The sequence below is a fragment of the Chiloscyllium punctatum genome, chromosome 29, assembly GCF_047496795.1.
Source record: "Chiloscyllium punctatum isolate Juve2018m chromosome 29, sChiPun1.3, whole genome shotgun sequence".
NCBI lineage: Eukaryota > Metazoa > Chordata > Chondrichthyes > Orectolobiformes > Hemiscylliidae > Chiloscyllium > Chiloscyllium punctatum.
This window is the reverse complement of record NC_092767.1, coordinates 69,809,758-69,824,897: the sequence shown is the minus strand read 5'-3', so window position 1 is coordinate 69,824,897 and position 15,140 is coordinate 69,809,758. Positions and strand designations below refer to the sequence as shown.

Sequence of the window (15,140 nt, the reverse complement as noted above, 5' to 3'; positions counted from 1 at the left end):
GGGTAATAAAATGCTGGCCTGGCCATGGCATTATCCTCATCCCGGGCATAAATAAAAAAAAACTGGCCCCAGGGCGAAACTAGCTAGCGAGGCCCATGAACAAATTTTTAACGATTAACTCTCACTCAGCTCATGAACCTGTTCCCTGCATCAGGTCAACCCTGACTGACCTTGTACCTCAATACTACCCTTCCTTTATTCCTTAATCTAAAGTCTATCTGGTTTATTTTGTGAAGGTTTAGTGGACTCTGAGGTGCAATAGATTCCTTGGGGGGAGGTGGAGGGATATTTGTGATGTTTTGTGTGAAAGAGAGTGCTCTTGGGCCTTAATCCTAAAAGGCCTCACTCCTAAAGAAAGGTTATGCCCCTTCCTCATCACACGTTGAGCACAAGCCGGCCGATATGGGGTATTTTGAGGGTATTTTGTGTCAATATTTCCTCACAGATGAAGCAACGCTATAACCTTTAGGATGGTGAGGACTGGGGCTTTTGGGTCACAATGGGGCCCGAGTTGAACGAGTTTGACTGACCATGCTGCCCTCTCCCTGGGAAACGTTTTCCCTCTGTTTGGATTTGCGTTTGTGTGTGTGTGTGTGAGAGAGAGAGAGACATAAACACCATGCGAATTCGAACCAGCTGTGAGACATTACACACAGCTGTCTGAATGAAAGGAAACAGCAGTTCTGTCCAGAAGGGCTGGGGGATGGGGTGTAGGCCGAAGACAGACGAGGTCTTGTCTAGACGGGGTTTGGCAGGGGTGGATGGGGAGGGGCGGGCAGTGGGAGGCCATCAAAGGACAGAGGCTGGAGCCAGACCTCAAGCCGGTCTGGGGAACCCCGCGACATACTGAGAAATGTTAGAGGTAATATGAGGCAAGTAGGATAGTGGGGGAGGTGAGGGAGGAGAGTTGGGGGGGAATGTTAGGATTGGGAGGGCATGGCTGGAGTTTTTTTTAAGGAGCCTTGAGACAGGAAGCTTGCCTAATCTCCTTTCCTGCTCCTGATGGAATGGGTTCTGTCTGCAAACCCCATCGCCACATTCCGGAACATTCTATTTGGACTGTATATGCACAGACGCAGACTCGCACACACCCACACACATACCGAGACACACAGGCACCCACACACACAGACACCTACACACAGACACCTACACACAGACACACAATCACACACACACATACCGAGACTCACACAGACACGCACACACCCACACACACAGACACACACACACGCACATTCACAGACACACACACACCCACACACACACACATACCAAGACACACAGAGAAACCCACACACACACCCACACACACAGACACACACACCCACACACACACATACAGAGACACACACAGACAAACGCACACACACACACAGACACAGGCACACACAGACACCCACACACCCACACATACACACAGACACACACATACACGCACACACACAGGCACAGACACCCACACACGCACACACACAGACACACTGAGACCCACACACACAGACATACACACGCACACACGGACACACACACACATGCACACACATTGACACAGACACACCCACACACACACTCACATATACACACACATCCACACACACACAGACACCCAAACACACATGCACATGCACACACACACACATAGACACCCACCCACACACACACAGACACCCACACACACATACACACAGAGACACACACACACACAAACACCCACACAAATGCACAGACACACCCACACCCACATGCACACACAGGCACACACGCATACACACACACACAGACACACACGTACACATACACACACACACAGACACACATACACACATACACACACTCAGACAGACACACATACACACACACATACACACAGACACACACACACATACACAGACACAGGCACATATACACTCCCACATACACACACACATACAGAGACACACCCACATGCGCACGCATACACACACACAGACACACATACACACACCCAGACACACATACACACACCCAGACACACATACACACACCCAGACAGACACACATACACACACCCAGACACACATACACACACCCAGACAGACACACATACACACAGACACACACACATATACACACACATTCATACACACACATACACAGACACATATACACTCCCACATACACACACACATACAGAGATACACACACATGCGCACGCATACACACACAGACACACACAGACACGCACACATACACAGACACACACACACATGCAGCCACACACAGACACACACACATACACAGACACACACACATGCAGCCACACACACACACACATACACATACACACACCCAGACACACATACACACACATACACACATACACACAGACACACACACACAGACACACACACATACACACAGACACACACACACATACACACACCTAGACACATATACACACACACAGATACACATACACACATACACACACCCAGACACACATACACACACACACACACACACACAAGACACAGACCCACACACACAGACAGACACGCACACACACAGACACACACAGACACACGCACACAGAAACACACACACACAGGCACACACACACACACAGACAGACACACGCACACAGACACAAACAGACACACACACAGAGACACACACACACACACACACACACACACATACCGAGACACACACAGACACACAAAATAATAAACATTGCCCAACAAGACAAAATGCTGGAAAGATGATCAAACTGTTTTGGAGCCCGAGCCAATAGACGGGTGACCAGAGAAAGAGTCCAGATGTGAGAAGCATCTTAAAAGGAGGGGAGAGAATTCCAGTGCTTGGGAGCCTCACTGGTAAAAAAAAATAGCTGCCAATGCCGGCACAGTGTCTCAGTGGTTAGCACTGCTGCCTCACAGCACCAGGGTCCCAGGTTCAATTCCACCCTCGGGCGACTGTCTGTGTGGAGTTTGCACATTCTCCCCGTGTCTGTGTGGGTTTGCTCCGGTTTCCTCCCACAGTCCAAAGATGTGCAGGTCAGGGTGGATTGGCCATGCTAAATTGAGCATAATGTTGGGTGCATTAGCCAGGGTTAAGTATAGGGGAATGGGTTCTTTTTGGAGGGTCAGTGTGGACTTGCTGGGCTGAAGGGCCTGTTCCCATGCTGCAGGGAATCTAATCTAATCTAAAAAAAAAATTGGCTAGGTACATGGATGGGGAACGTTTAAAGGGATATGGATCAAACGCAGGCAAATGGGACGAGTTCAGTCTGGGACATCTGGTCAACAGGAATGTGCTGGGCCAAAAAGGGCCTGTTTCCATGACTCTCTTATGTTGGTGAAGCAAAGCATACTGGGAGCTTCTCAGGAGGTCCAATCAAAGGCCATGGAGGTTGAAGGGGTGAAGGGAAGCCGTTGCCTTGCCTGCAGTAAGGCTATTCTCTTGCCTGGGAATGGATGTACATTCTATAGAGGGGAGGGCAGTGAAGGTTTCCCAGACCAAGTCCTGGGATGGCAGGACTAACGGATGAGGAGAGACTAGGATTATAGTCTCTGGAGTTCAGGAGGATCGCACCGAAATCCATAAAATTCTAACAGGGGTAAACACAAGAAGGATGTTCCTCAGGAGTCCAGAACCAGGGGGGGGGGGGGGCGGTCACAGTCTAGGGATAACGTTCAGACTGAGATGAGGAGAAATGTCTTCACCCAGAGAGTGGGGAATCTGGGGATTTTTCTGCCACAGAAAGTGGCTCAGACCGAAACATTCAATATTTTCAAGGAGGAGTTAGAGTCTCTAAGGTGTGGAAGCAGGCCATTCGGCCCACTGAGACAACACTGACCCTCCAAAGAGCATCCCATCCAGACCCAACCCATCCTCCTGCACTTAGTATGGCCAATCCACCCCAAACCTGCAAATCGTTCGACTGTGGGAGGAAACCGAAGCACCTGGAGGAAACCCACAGAGACACGGGGGGATTGTGGAAACTCCACACTCATACACACACACACACACACACAGATTCACACATTCACACATTCACTCTCACACACCCACACATACTCTCTCACACACACATACACTCTCACAGGCTTACACACATACACGCTCACATACACTCACACATCACTCTCACACTCTCAAACACATTCACACACACTCTCACAAATACACACAGACACACACACAGATACACACACACACACACACCCACATACAAATACACACAAACACACACACCATTCACACACTCACACACACAGACACCCACACACCCACATACTCTTTCTAAGACACACACTCACATACACACACATATTCTCTCTCACACACACACACACACTCACTCACACACACACACCACTCACACACACACACTCACACACACACACTCACACACACACACACAGACACACACACACACACAGACACACACACTCACTCACACACACACACCACTCATACACACACACACACACACACAGAGCCATCTCCTCACTCCTCTCAGCTCACAAACACTTCATGCTGCAGCTGGCTAATTGCTCAGTAATCTGCATTTTGCCTTTCAGGGCCTTGTCTGCTCTGGTACTCCACACCCAGATCGTCGGGTGAATGAGCACCATTCATCCAGTCACCATGGCAACTGGACTTTTACAGGCCCACTGTGAATGCAGGCCCCAAATCCATAACTAGGCCGAACGTCACTCTAACCCTGCACATTAACTGTTTGAAGGCTGAATGGCAGACACACTGAGAACTCTCAGGTTCCTGGGACCAATAGGATGGACCTATTGACAAAATTATCGTCTTGTCTCACCGAATCCTACTCCCCCCTCTCCTACCCCCCAACATCCCAATCCTTAACTTTGTGCCTTCTCTATGGCTGGGGTCATGCTCCTCAATCTCTCAAGTGTCTGTTCTACATTGCTGACTATTGGGCTACAGGAGTCATCGCAGTCAGATTCCAGCTTCATGTATTGTCCACGCCTGGCCTTCCTGATTCAAGATGGAACTCCAGGGTGCGGGCGGGGTAACAGCCGTGCTGTGGTTAAGTTCAGGGAACTGAATCAAGGCTTTCATACAAGAGCAGAGCACACACCACATTGTGGGTGCACCATAGTTAGTATATGGAACAAACAGACATAGATAAAGAGGGGAATGTGGTCAAGGTACCCTATCCTCACACCCGGACGTGAATTCACAGGAATGGTTTCAGTCAATTGGGAAGCAAGGAGACAATGGGAAGCAATTTGCATCTATTGGGATTGCGTACAATGGGAGACAATGGGAAGGGGTTTGAATCCACTGGGATTGTATACAATGGGAGTGAATGGGAAGGGGTTCAGGTCCATTGGGATTGTGTACAATGGGAGTGAATGGGAAGGGGTTTTAATCCATTGGGATTGTATACAATGGGAGTGAATGGGAAGAAGTTCAGGTCCATTGGGATTGTGTACAATGGAAGTGAATGGGAAGGGGTTTTAATCCATTGGGATTGTATACAATGGGAGTGAATGGGAAGAAGTTCAGGTCCATTGGGATTGTGTACAATGGGAGTGAATGGGAAGGGGTTTGGATCCATTGGGATTGTGTACAATGGGAGTGAATGGGAAGGGGTTTGGATTGTGCACAATGGGAGTGAATGGGAAGGGGTTTGGATCCATTGGGATTGTGTGTAGTGGGAGTGAATGGGAAGGGGTTTGGACCCGTTGGGATTGTGTGTAGTGGGAGTGAATGGGAAGGGGTTTGGATTGTGCACAATGGGAGTGAATGGGAAGGGGTTTGGATCCATTGGGATTGTGTGTAGTGGGAGTGAATGGGAAGGGGTTTGGACCCGTTGGGATTGTGTGTAGTGGGAGTGAATGGGAAGGGGTTAAGGTCCCGACACTGATTACAAATCAATGCCTCCCAAAACACATGAGCTGCCCAAGCTGCATTCGATAAGCACCTCACTCGACCTCCAGCAGCCCACCAATGGGCACTAAGTGTGTTCATAACCCCGGACCTCTTCATATTCATTGGCTGTCAGGTACGTCTATCTGCACGATGCACCAATCAGAGAGCACATAGTCTCTTTTCCATGACTTAATTGGAGGATGCTTCACTGTATCCATCACACAGTGTGTATGTGTGGGGTGAGAGAGAGAGAGAGAGAGAGAGAGAGAGTGTGTGTGTGTGTGTGTGTGTGTGTGTGTGTGTGTGTGTGGTGTGAAGGAGAGTGTGTGTATGTGCGGTGTGAGTGAGTGAGTGTGTGTGTGTATGTGTGGTGTGAGAGAGAGTGTGTGTATGTGCGGTGTGAGTGAGTGAGTGTGTGTGTGTATGTGTGGTGTGAGAGAGAGTGTGTGTATGTGTGGTGTGAGAGAGAGTGTGTGTGTGTGTGTGGTGTGAAAGAGAGTGTGTGTATGTGCGGTGTGAGTGAGTGAGTGTGTGTGTATGTGTGGTGTGAGAGAGAGTGTGTGTGTGTGTATGTGCGGTGTGAGTGAGTGTGTGTGTGTGGTGTGAAAGAGAGTGTGTGTATGTGCGGTGTGAGTGAGTGAGTGTGTGTGTGTGTATGTGTGGTGTGAGAGAGTGTGTGTGTGTGGTGTGAGAGAGAGTGTGTGTGTGTGTATGTGCGGTGTGAGTGAGTGTGTGTGTGTGGTGTGAGAGAGAGTGTGTGTGTGTGTATGTGTGGTGTGAGAGAGTGTGTGTGTGTATGTGTGGTGTGAGAGAGAGTGTGTGTATGTGCGGTGTGAGTGAGTGAGTGTGTGTGTGTGTATGTGTGGTGTGAGAGAGTGTGTGTGTGTGGTGTGAGAGAGAGTGTGTGTGTGTGTATGTGCGGTGTGAGTGAGTGTGTGTATGTGTGGTGTGAGAGAGTGTGTGTGTGTATGTGTGGTGTGAGAGAGAGAGTGTGTGTGTGTGTGTGTATGTGTGTGCATGTGCTCCTGTCTTTGTGTTTGACTGTCATTGTCTGTGTGGATGTATATCTGTGTGTGTGCATGTACATCTGTCTTTGTGAGCATGAGAGTGTGCGTGTGTGGGGATGCAAAAGTGTGTGTTTATGGTGTGAGAGTGTGTGTGAGTGTGTGTGTGTGTGGTTGTGTGAGAGTGCAGGTGGGTGTGTGAGAGAGTGTGTATGGGTGTGTAAGAGTGTGCGCGTGGATGTGAGAGTGTGTGTGTGGGTGTGAGAGTATGTGTGTGAGTGTGAGTGTGAGGGTGTGTGTGTGTGAGTTTTTGTGCGAGAGAGTGTGTGTGGTTGTGTGAGAGTGGGTGTATGAGAGTGTATGTGTGAGTGTGCGTGTGTGGGTGTGCGAGAGTGTATGTGTATGAGCCTCAGTGTCCATGTATGTGTGTGTGAGCGCGTCCGCATGTGTGTGTGAGAGGGTCCGTGTGTGTGTGTGTGTGAGAATGTCCGTGTGTGGGTACATGTGAGTGTCCGTGTGTGTGTGCATGTGAGTGTCCATGTGTGGGTGTGTGTGTGTGAGTGTCCATGTGTGGGTGTGTGTGTGTGAGTGTCCATGTGTGTGTGTGTGTGTGAGTGTCCGTGTGTGGGTGTGTGTTTGAGTGTCCGTGTGTGTGTGTAGTGAGTGTGCGTGTGGGTGTGAATGTGTGCGTGCGTATGAGTGTGTGTGTGTGAGTGTGTGTGTGAATGTGTGTGAGTGAGTGCGTGTCAGGGGTGTGCGTGTGTGAGTGAATGTGGGTGTGTGTGAGTGTGGGTGTGTGTGAGTGTCTCTGTGTGTGAGTGTGGGTGTGCGCGAGTGTGGGTGTGTGTGTGAGTGTGTGCGTGTGTGGGGGTATGGGTGTGTGTGAGTGTGTGTGAATGTGTGTGAGTGTGTGTGAATGTGTGTGTGTGAGTGTGTGTGTGTGTGAGTGAGTGTGTGGGTGTGTGTCGGAATGAGTGTGGGGGTGTGAGAGTGTGAGTGTATGTGAATGTGTGTGTGTGAGTGTATATGTGTGGGTGTGTGTGAGTGTGTGAGTGAGTGTGGGTGTGTGAGTGCGTGTGTTTGAGTGTGTGTGACTGTGTGAGTGTCTGTGTGTGAGTGTGGGTGTGTGTGTGTGAGTGTGTGTGCGTGTGAGTGTGTGTGTGAGTGTCGGTGTGTGTCGGGATTGTGTGTGATGTGTGAGTGTGTGTGTGTGAGTGAGTGTGTGTCAGGTGTGTGAGTGTGTGTGTGTGTGTGAGTGAGTGTGTGCCAGGTGTGTGAGTGTGTGTGTGTGAGTGCGTGTATGTCGGTGTGTGTGTGTGGGTGTGTGTGTGTGATGTGTGAGTGTGTGTGTGGGGGTGTGTGTGTGATGTGTGAGTGGGTGTGAGAGTGTGGGTGTGTGTCGGGATTGTGTGTGTGTGTGAGTGTGTGTGTGTGTCAGGTCTGTGAGTGTGTGTGTGTGAGAATGTGTGTATGTCGGTGGGTGTGTGTGTGATGTGTGAGTGTGTGTGTGCGTGTGTGTGTGATGTGTGAGTGTGTGTGTGTGAGAATGTGTGTATGTCGGTGGGTGTGTGTGTGATGTGTGAGTGTGTGTGTGAGTGAGTGTGTGTGTGGGTGTGTGTGTGATGTGTGAGTGTGTGTGTGTGTGTGTGTGTGTGTGTGTGAGCGTGTGTGTGAGTGAGTGTGTGGGTGGGTGTGTGTGTGATGTGTGAGTGTGTGTGAGAGTGTGGGTGTGTGTCGGGATTGTGTGTGTGTGTGAGTGTGTGTGTGTGTCAGGTCTGTGAGTGTGTGTGTGTGAGAATGTGTGTATGTCGGTGGGTGTGTGTGTGATGTGTGAGTGTGTGTGTGTGTGATGTGTGTGTCTATGACAGTGTGTGTGTGTGATGTGTGAGTGTATGATGTGTGATTGTGTGAGTGGGTGTGAGTGAGTATGTGTGTGTGAGTGTGGGTGTGTGTGTGCGTGTGTATGTGTATGGGTGTGTGTGTGATGTGTGAGTGTGTGTGTGTGAGTGAGTGTATGTGGGTGTGTGTCGTGAGTGTGTGGGTGTGTGTGAGTGTCTGTGTGAGTGTGGTTGAGTGTGAGTGTGGGTGTATGTGAGTGTGAGTGTGTGGGTGTGTGTGAGTGTCTGTGTGAGTGTGGGTGTGTGTGAGTGTCTGGATTGTGTGAGGGTGTGTGTATGTGTGTGAGTGTGTATGTGAGAGAGTGTGTGTGTGAGTCTGTGTGTGTGTCGAGGGTGTGTGTGTCGGATGTGTGAGTGTGTGGTGAGTGTGTGAGTGTGTGTGTGTGTGTGTGCGTGTGGGCGTGTGAGGGTGTGTGTGTGAGTATGAGTGTGGGTGTGAGTGGGTGTGTGAATGTGTTTGTGGGTGTGAGTGGGTGTGTGTGACTGTGTGTGTGAGTGTGTGTGGGTGATGTGTGAGTGTATGTGTGAGTGTGTGTGTGGGCGTGTGAGGGTGTGTGTGTGAGTATGAGTGTGGGTGTGAGTGGGTGTGTGTGACTGTGTGTGTGAGTGTGTGTGGGTGATGTGTGAGTGTATGTGTAAGTGTGTGTGTGGGTGTGTGCGAATGTGTGGGTGTGTGTCGGGTGTGAGTGGGTATGTGTGTGGGTGTGTGTCGGGTGTGAGTGGGTGTGTGAGTGGGTATGTGTGTGGGTATGTGTCTGGGGTGTGTATGTGTCGGGAGTGTGTGTGGGTACGTTTGTGAGTGTGTGTATGTGAGTGTGTAGGTGTGTGTCGGGTGTGAGTGGGTATGTGTGTGGGTGTGTGTCGGGTGTGAGTGGGTATGTGTGTGGGTATGTGTCTGGGGTGTGTATGTGTCGGGAGTGTGTGTGGGTACGTTTGTGAGTGTGTGTATGTGGGTGTGTGTCGGGTGTGAGTGGGTATGTGTGTGGGTATGTGTCTGGGGTGTGTATGTGTCGGGAGTGTGTGTGGGTACGTTTGTGAGTGTGTGTATGTGAGTGTGTAGGTGTGAGTGTGTGTGTTTGAGTGTGTGTCCGGGGTGATGTGTGAATGAGTGTGTGTGTGTGGGTGTCAGGGTGTGTGTGTGTCAGGGGTGTGAGTGTGTGTGTGTGTGTGTTGGGGGTGTGACTGTGTGTATGTCGGATTTGTGTGTGTGTGTGTGTGAGTGTGTATGTGTGTTTGTGAGTGGGTGTGTGTGTGAGTGTGGATGTTTGTGTGAGTGGTGGTGTGTGTGAGAGTGTGTGTGCATGTGTGTGGTGTGTGAGTGTGTGTGTGAGTGCATGTGTGTGAGTGCATGCGTGTGAGTGTGTGTGAGTGCGTGTGTGTGGTGAGTGTGTGTGTATGAGTGTGTGGGTGTGTGTGTGTGTGAGTGTGTGTGAGTGTGTGTGGTGAGTGTATATTAGTGAGAGTGAGTGTGTGTGTGTAGTGTGAGTGTGTGGTAAGTATGTGTGTGGTGAGTGTCTATGTGCGTGTGAGTGTGTATGTATGTGAGAGTGTGTGGTGAGTGTGTGTGTGGTAAGTGTGTGTGTGATAAGTGTGGGTGTGAGTGTGTGGTGAGTGTGTATTAGTGAGAGTGAGTGTGTGTGTGTAGTGTGAGCGTGTGGTAAGAGTGTGTGGGTGTGTATGTGTGTGTGTGTGTGAGTGTGTGTGTGGTGAGTGTGTATGTGTGTGTGAGTGTGTGTGGCTGTGTATGTGTGTGTGAGTGTGTGGTGAGTGTGTGGTGAGTGTGTGTGTGGTAAATGAGTGTGTGTGAGTGTGTGTGGTGAGTGTGTATGTGTGTGTGAGTGTGTGGTGAGTGTGTGTATGTGAGAGTGTGTTGAGTGAGAGTGTGAGTGTGTGTGTGAGAGTGTGGGTGTGTGTGTATCGGGGATGTGTGTGAGTGTGTGTGCGTGGGGGTGTGAGTGCGAGTGTGTGTACGCAGGTGTGTGAGTGTGTGTGTGTCAGGGATGTGTGTGAGTGTGTTTGCGTGTGTGAGTGTGTGTGCGAGTTTTTGAGTGTGTGCGTGTGTGTGTGAGTGTGTGGTGAATCTGTGTGTGTGAGTGTGTGTGGTGAGTGTGTGGGTGAGTGTGTGTGTGAGTGGGCGTTGTGAGTGTGTGTGTGTGAGTGTGTGGTAAGTGAGTGTGGGTGTGTGTGTGTGAGTGTGTGTGTGTGAGTGTGAGAGTGTGTGGTGAGTATATGTGTGTGATGTGGGTGTGTGTGTGTGAGTGCATGTGTGTGGGTGTGTGTGGGTGTGTGTGATGTGGGTGTGAGTGTGTGTGAGTGCGTGTGTGTGGGTATGTGAGTGTGTGTGTGATGTGGGTGTGGGTGTGAGTGTGTGTGAGTGCGTGTGTGTGGTGAGTGTGTGTGTGTGAGTGGCAGAGTGTGCATGTGTGTGTGAGTGTGTGTGTGAGTGTGAGTGTGTGTGTGAGTATGTGTATGCATGCGTGTGTAGATGTGTGGTGAGTGTGTGTGTGAGTGTGTGTGGTGAGTATGTGTGAGTGTGTGTGTGGGGTGAGTGAGTGTGTGAGTATGTGTGTGTGAGTGTGAGTGTGTTGTGAGTGTGTGTGAGTATGTGTGTGAGTGTGAGTGTGTGTGTGTCAGGGAGGGTGTGTGTGTGTGGAGGGGTGTGTGTGTGAGTGTGTGTGTGTGACTGCGTGTGTGTGGTTGTGAGTGTGTGTGTGGTGAGTGTGTGTGTGAGAGAGAGTGTGTGGTGAGTGTGTGTGTGATAGTGTGTGGTGAGTGTGTGTGTGAGTGGCAGAGTGTGCATGTGTGTGTGAGTGTGAGTGTGAGTGTGTGTGTGAGTGTGAGTGTGTGTGTGATTATGTGTATGCATGCATGTGTAGGTGTGTGGTGAGTGTGTGTGTGAGTGTGTGGTGAGTATGTGTGTGGTGAGTATGCGTGAGTGAGTGTGTGTGTGGTGAGTGAGTGTGTGAGTATGTGTGTGTGAGTGTGAGGGTGTGGTGAGTGTGAGTGTGTGTGTGTCAGGGAGGGTGTGTGTGTGGGGAGGGGTGTGTGTGGTGTGTGTGGTGAGTGTGTGTGTGAGTGCCCGTGTGTGTGTGTGGTGAGTGTGTGTGTGAGTGTGTGTGTGAGTTTGTGGTGAGTGTGTGTGTGTGTGTGTGTGTGTGTGTGGTGAGTGTGTGTGTTTGAGTGTGTGTGTGAGTCTGTGTGTGGTGAGTGGGTGAGTGTGTGCGTGAGTGGGTGTTGATAGTGTGTATGTGTGAGTGTGGGGTGAGTGTGTATTAGTGAGAGTGAGTGTGTGTGTAGTGTGAGCATGTGGTAAGTATGTGTGTGGGTGTGTATGTGTGTGTGTGTGATTGTGTGGTAAGTGTGTGTGTGCGTGTGAGTGTGTGGTAAGTGTGTATTAGTGAGAGTGAGTGTGTGTGTGTAGTGTGAGTGTGTGGTGAGTGTGTGTGTGTGTGTGGTAAGTGTGTGTGTGTGGTGAGCGTGTGTGTGTGAGTGTTTCTGTGATTGTGTGGTAAATGTGTGTGCGTGTGAGTGTGTGTGTGTGGTGAGTATGGGTGTGTGTCTGTGAGAGTGTGTGGGGAGTGTGTGTGAGAGTGTGGGTGTGTGTGTCGGGGATGTGTGTGAATGTGTGTGCACGGGGGTGTGAGTGCGACTGTGTGCGCGGGGGTGTGAGTGTGTGTGTGTCGGGGATGTGTGTGAGTGTGTGAGTGTGTGTGTGAGTGTGTGTGTGTGTGTGAGTGTGAGAGTGTGTGGTGAGTATATGTGTGTGATGTGGGTGTGTGTGTGTGAGTGCATGTGTGTGGGTGTGTGTGGGTGTGTGTGATGTGGGTGTGAGTGTGTGTGAGTGCGTGTGTGTGGGTATGTGAGTGTGTGTGTGATGTGGGTGTGGGTGTGAGTGTGTGTGAGTGCGTGTGTGTGGTGAGTGTGTGTGTGTGAGTGGCAGAGTGTGCATGTGTGTGTGAGTGTGTGTGTGAGTGTGGGCCTGACGGGATATATCCTAGGATTATGTGGGAAGCAAGAGAGGAAATTGCAGTACCGTTGGCAATGATCTTCTCGTCTTCACTGGCAACGGGGGTGGTACCAGGGGACTGGAGAGTAGCGAATGTTGTGCCCCTGTTCAAAAAAGGGAATAGGGATAACCCCGGGAATTACAGGCCAGTTAGTCTTACTTCTGTGGTAGGCAAAGTAATGGAAAGGGTACTGAGGGATAGGATTTACGAGTATCTGGAACGGCACTGCTTGATTAGGGACAGCCAGCACGGATTTGTGAAGGGTAGGTCTTGCCTTACAAGTCTTATTGAATTCTTCGAGGAGGTGACCAAGCATGTGGATGAGGGTAGAGCAGTGGATGTAGTGTACATGGATTTTAGTAAGGCATTTGATAAGGTTCCCCATGGTAGGCTTATGCGGAAAGTCAGGAGGCATGGGATAGAGGGAAATTTGGCCAATTGGATAGAAAACTGGCTAACCGGTCGAAGTCAGAGAGTGGTAGTAGATGGTAAATATTCAGCCTGGAGCCCAGTTACAAGTGGAGTTCCGCAGGGATCAGTTCTGGGTCCTCTGCTGTTTGTAATTTTTATTAATGACTTAGATGAGGGAGTCGAAGGGTGGGTCAGTAAATTTGCAGATGATACAAAGATAGGTGGAGCCGTGGACAGTGAGGAGGGCTGTTGTCGGATGCAGAGGGACTTAGATATGATGCAGAGCTGGGCTGAGGAGTGGCAGATGGAGTTCAACCCTGCCAAGTGTGAGGTTGTCCATTTTGGAAGAACAAATAAGAATGCGGAATACAGGGTTAATGGTAGGGTTCTTGGTCAGGTGGAGGAACAGAGGGATCTTGGGGTCTATGTACATAGATCTTTGAAGGTTGCCACTCAGGTGGATAGAGTTTGTAAGAAGGCCTATGGAGTATTATCGTTCATTAGCAGAGGGATTGAATTCAAGAGTCGTGAGGTGATGTTGCAGCTGTACAGGACTTTGGTTAGGCCACATTTGGAGTACTGTGTGCAGTTCTGGTCGCCTCACTTTAGGAAAGATGTGGAAGCTTTGGAGAGGGTGCAGAGAAGATTTACCAGAATGTTGCCTGGAATGGAGTGTAGGTCGTACGAGGATAGGTTGAGAGTTCTCGGCCTTTTCTCGTTGGAACGGCGAAGGATGAGGGGTGACTTGATAGAGGTTTATAAGATGATCAGAGGAATAGATAGAGTAGACAGTCAGAAACTTTTTCCCCGGGTACAACAGAGTGTTACAAGGGGACATAAATTTAAGGTGAAGGGTGGAAGGTATAGGGGAGATGTCAGGGGTGGGTTCTTCACCCAGAGAGTGGTGGGGGCATGGAATGCGCTGCCCGTGGGAGTGGTAGAGTCAGATTCATTGGCGACCTTTAAGCGGCATTTGGATAGGTACATGGATGGGTGCTTAATCTAGGATAGAAGTTCGGCACAACATCCTGGGCCGAAGGGCCTGTTCTGTGCTGTATTGTTCTATTGTTCTATTGTTCTATTGTGAGTGTGTGTGTGAGTATGTGTATGCATGCGTGTGTAGATGTGTGGTGAGTGTGTGTGTGAGTGTGTGTGGTGAGTATGTGTGAGTGTGTGTGTGGGGTGAGTGAGTGTGTGAGTATGTGTGTGTGAGTGTGAGTGTGTTGTGAGTGTGTGTGAGTATGTGTGTGAGTGTGAGTGTGTGTGTGTCAGGGAGGGTGTGTGTGTGTGGAGGGGTGTGTGTGTGAGTGTGTGTGTGTGACTGCGTGTGTGTGGTTGTGAGTGTGTGTGTGGTGAGTGTGTGTGTGAGAGAGAGTGTGTGGTGAGTGTGTGTGTGATAGTGTGTGGTGAGTGTGTGTGTGAGTGGCAGAGTGTGCATGTGTGTGTGAGTGTGAGTGTGAGTGTGTGTGTGAGTGTGAGTGTGTGTGTGATTATGTGTATGCATGCATGTGTAGGTGTGTGGTGAGTGTGTGTGTGAGTGTGTGGTGAGTATGTGTGTGGTGAGTATGCGTGAGTGAGTGTGTGTGTGGTGAGTGAGTGTGTGAGTATGTGTGTGTGAGTGTGAGGGTGTGGTGAGTGTGAGTGTGTGTGTGTCAGGGAGGGTGTGTGTGTGGGGAGGGGTGTGTGTGGTGTGTGTGGTGAGTGTGTGTGTTTGAGTGTGTGTGTGAGTCTGTGTGTGGTGAGTGGGTGAGTGTGTGCGTGAGTGGGTGTTGATAGTGTGTATGTGTGAATGTGGGGTGAGTGTGTATTAGTGAGAGTGAGTGTGTGTGTAGTGTGAGCGTGTGGTAAGTATGTGTGTGGGTGTGTATGTGTGTGTGTGTGATTGTGTGGTAAGTGTGTGTGTGCGTGTGAGTGTGTGGTAAGTG

The 15,140-nt window shown here is 50.1% G+C and overlaps 1 protein-coding gene across 1 annotated transcript in view; it reads left to right on the top strand.

The window, feature by feature from the left end:
• The first annotated feature begins 794 nt into the window (after positions 1–794).
• LOC140454363 (guanine nucleotide-binding protein G(I)/G(S)/G(O) subunit gamma-8-like) overlaps positions 795–15,140 on the top strand; it is a 69,374-nt gene continuing 55,028 nt past the window's right edge. Inside the window, exon 1 of the mRNA XM_072549069.1 lies at positions 795–862. The gene's annotated coding sequence lies outside the window, so the exon portion shown is untranslated. The remainder of the gene's footprint in view (positions 863–15,140) is intronic.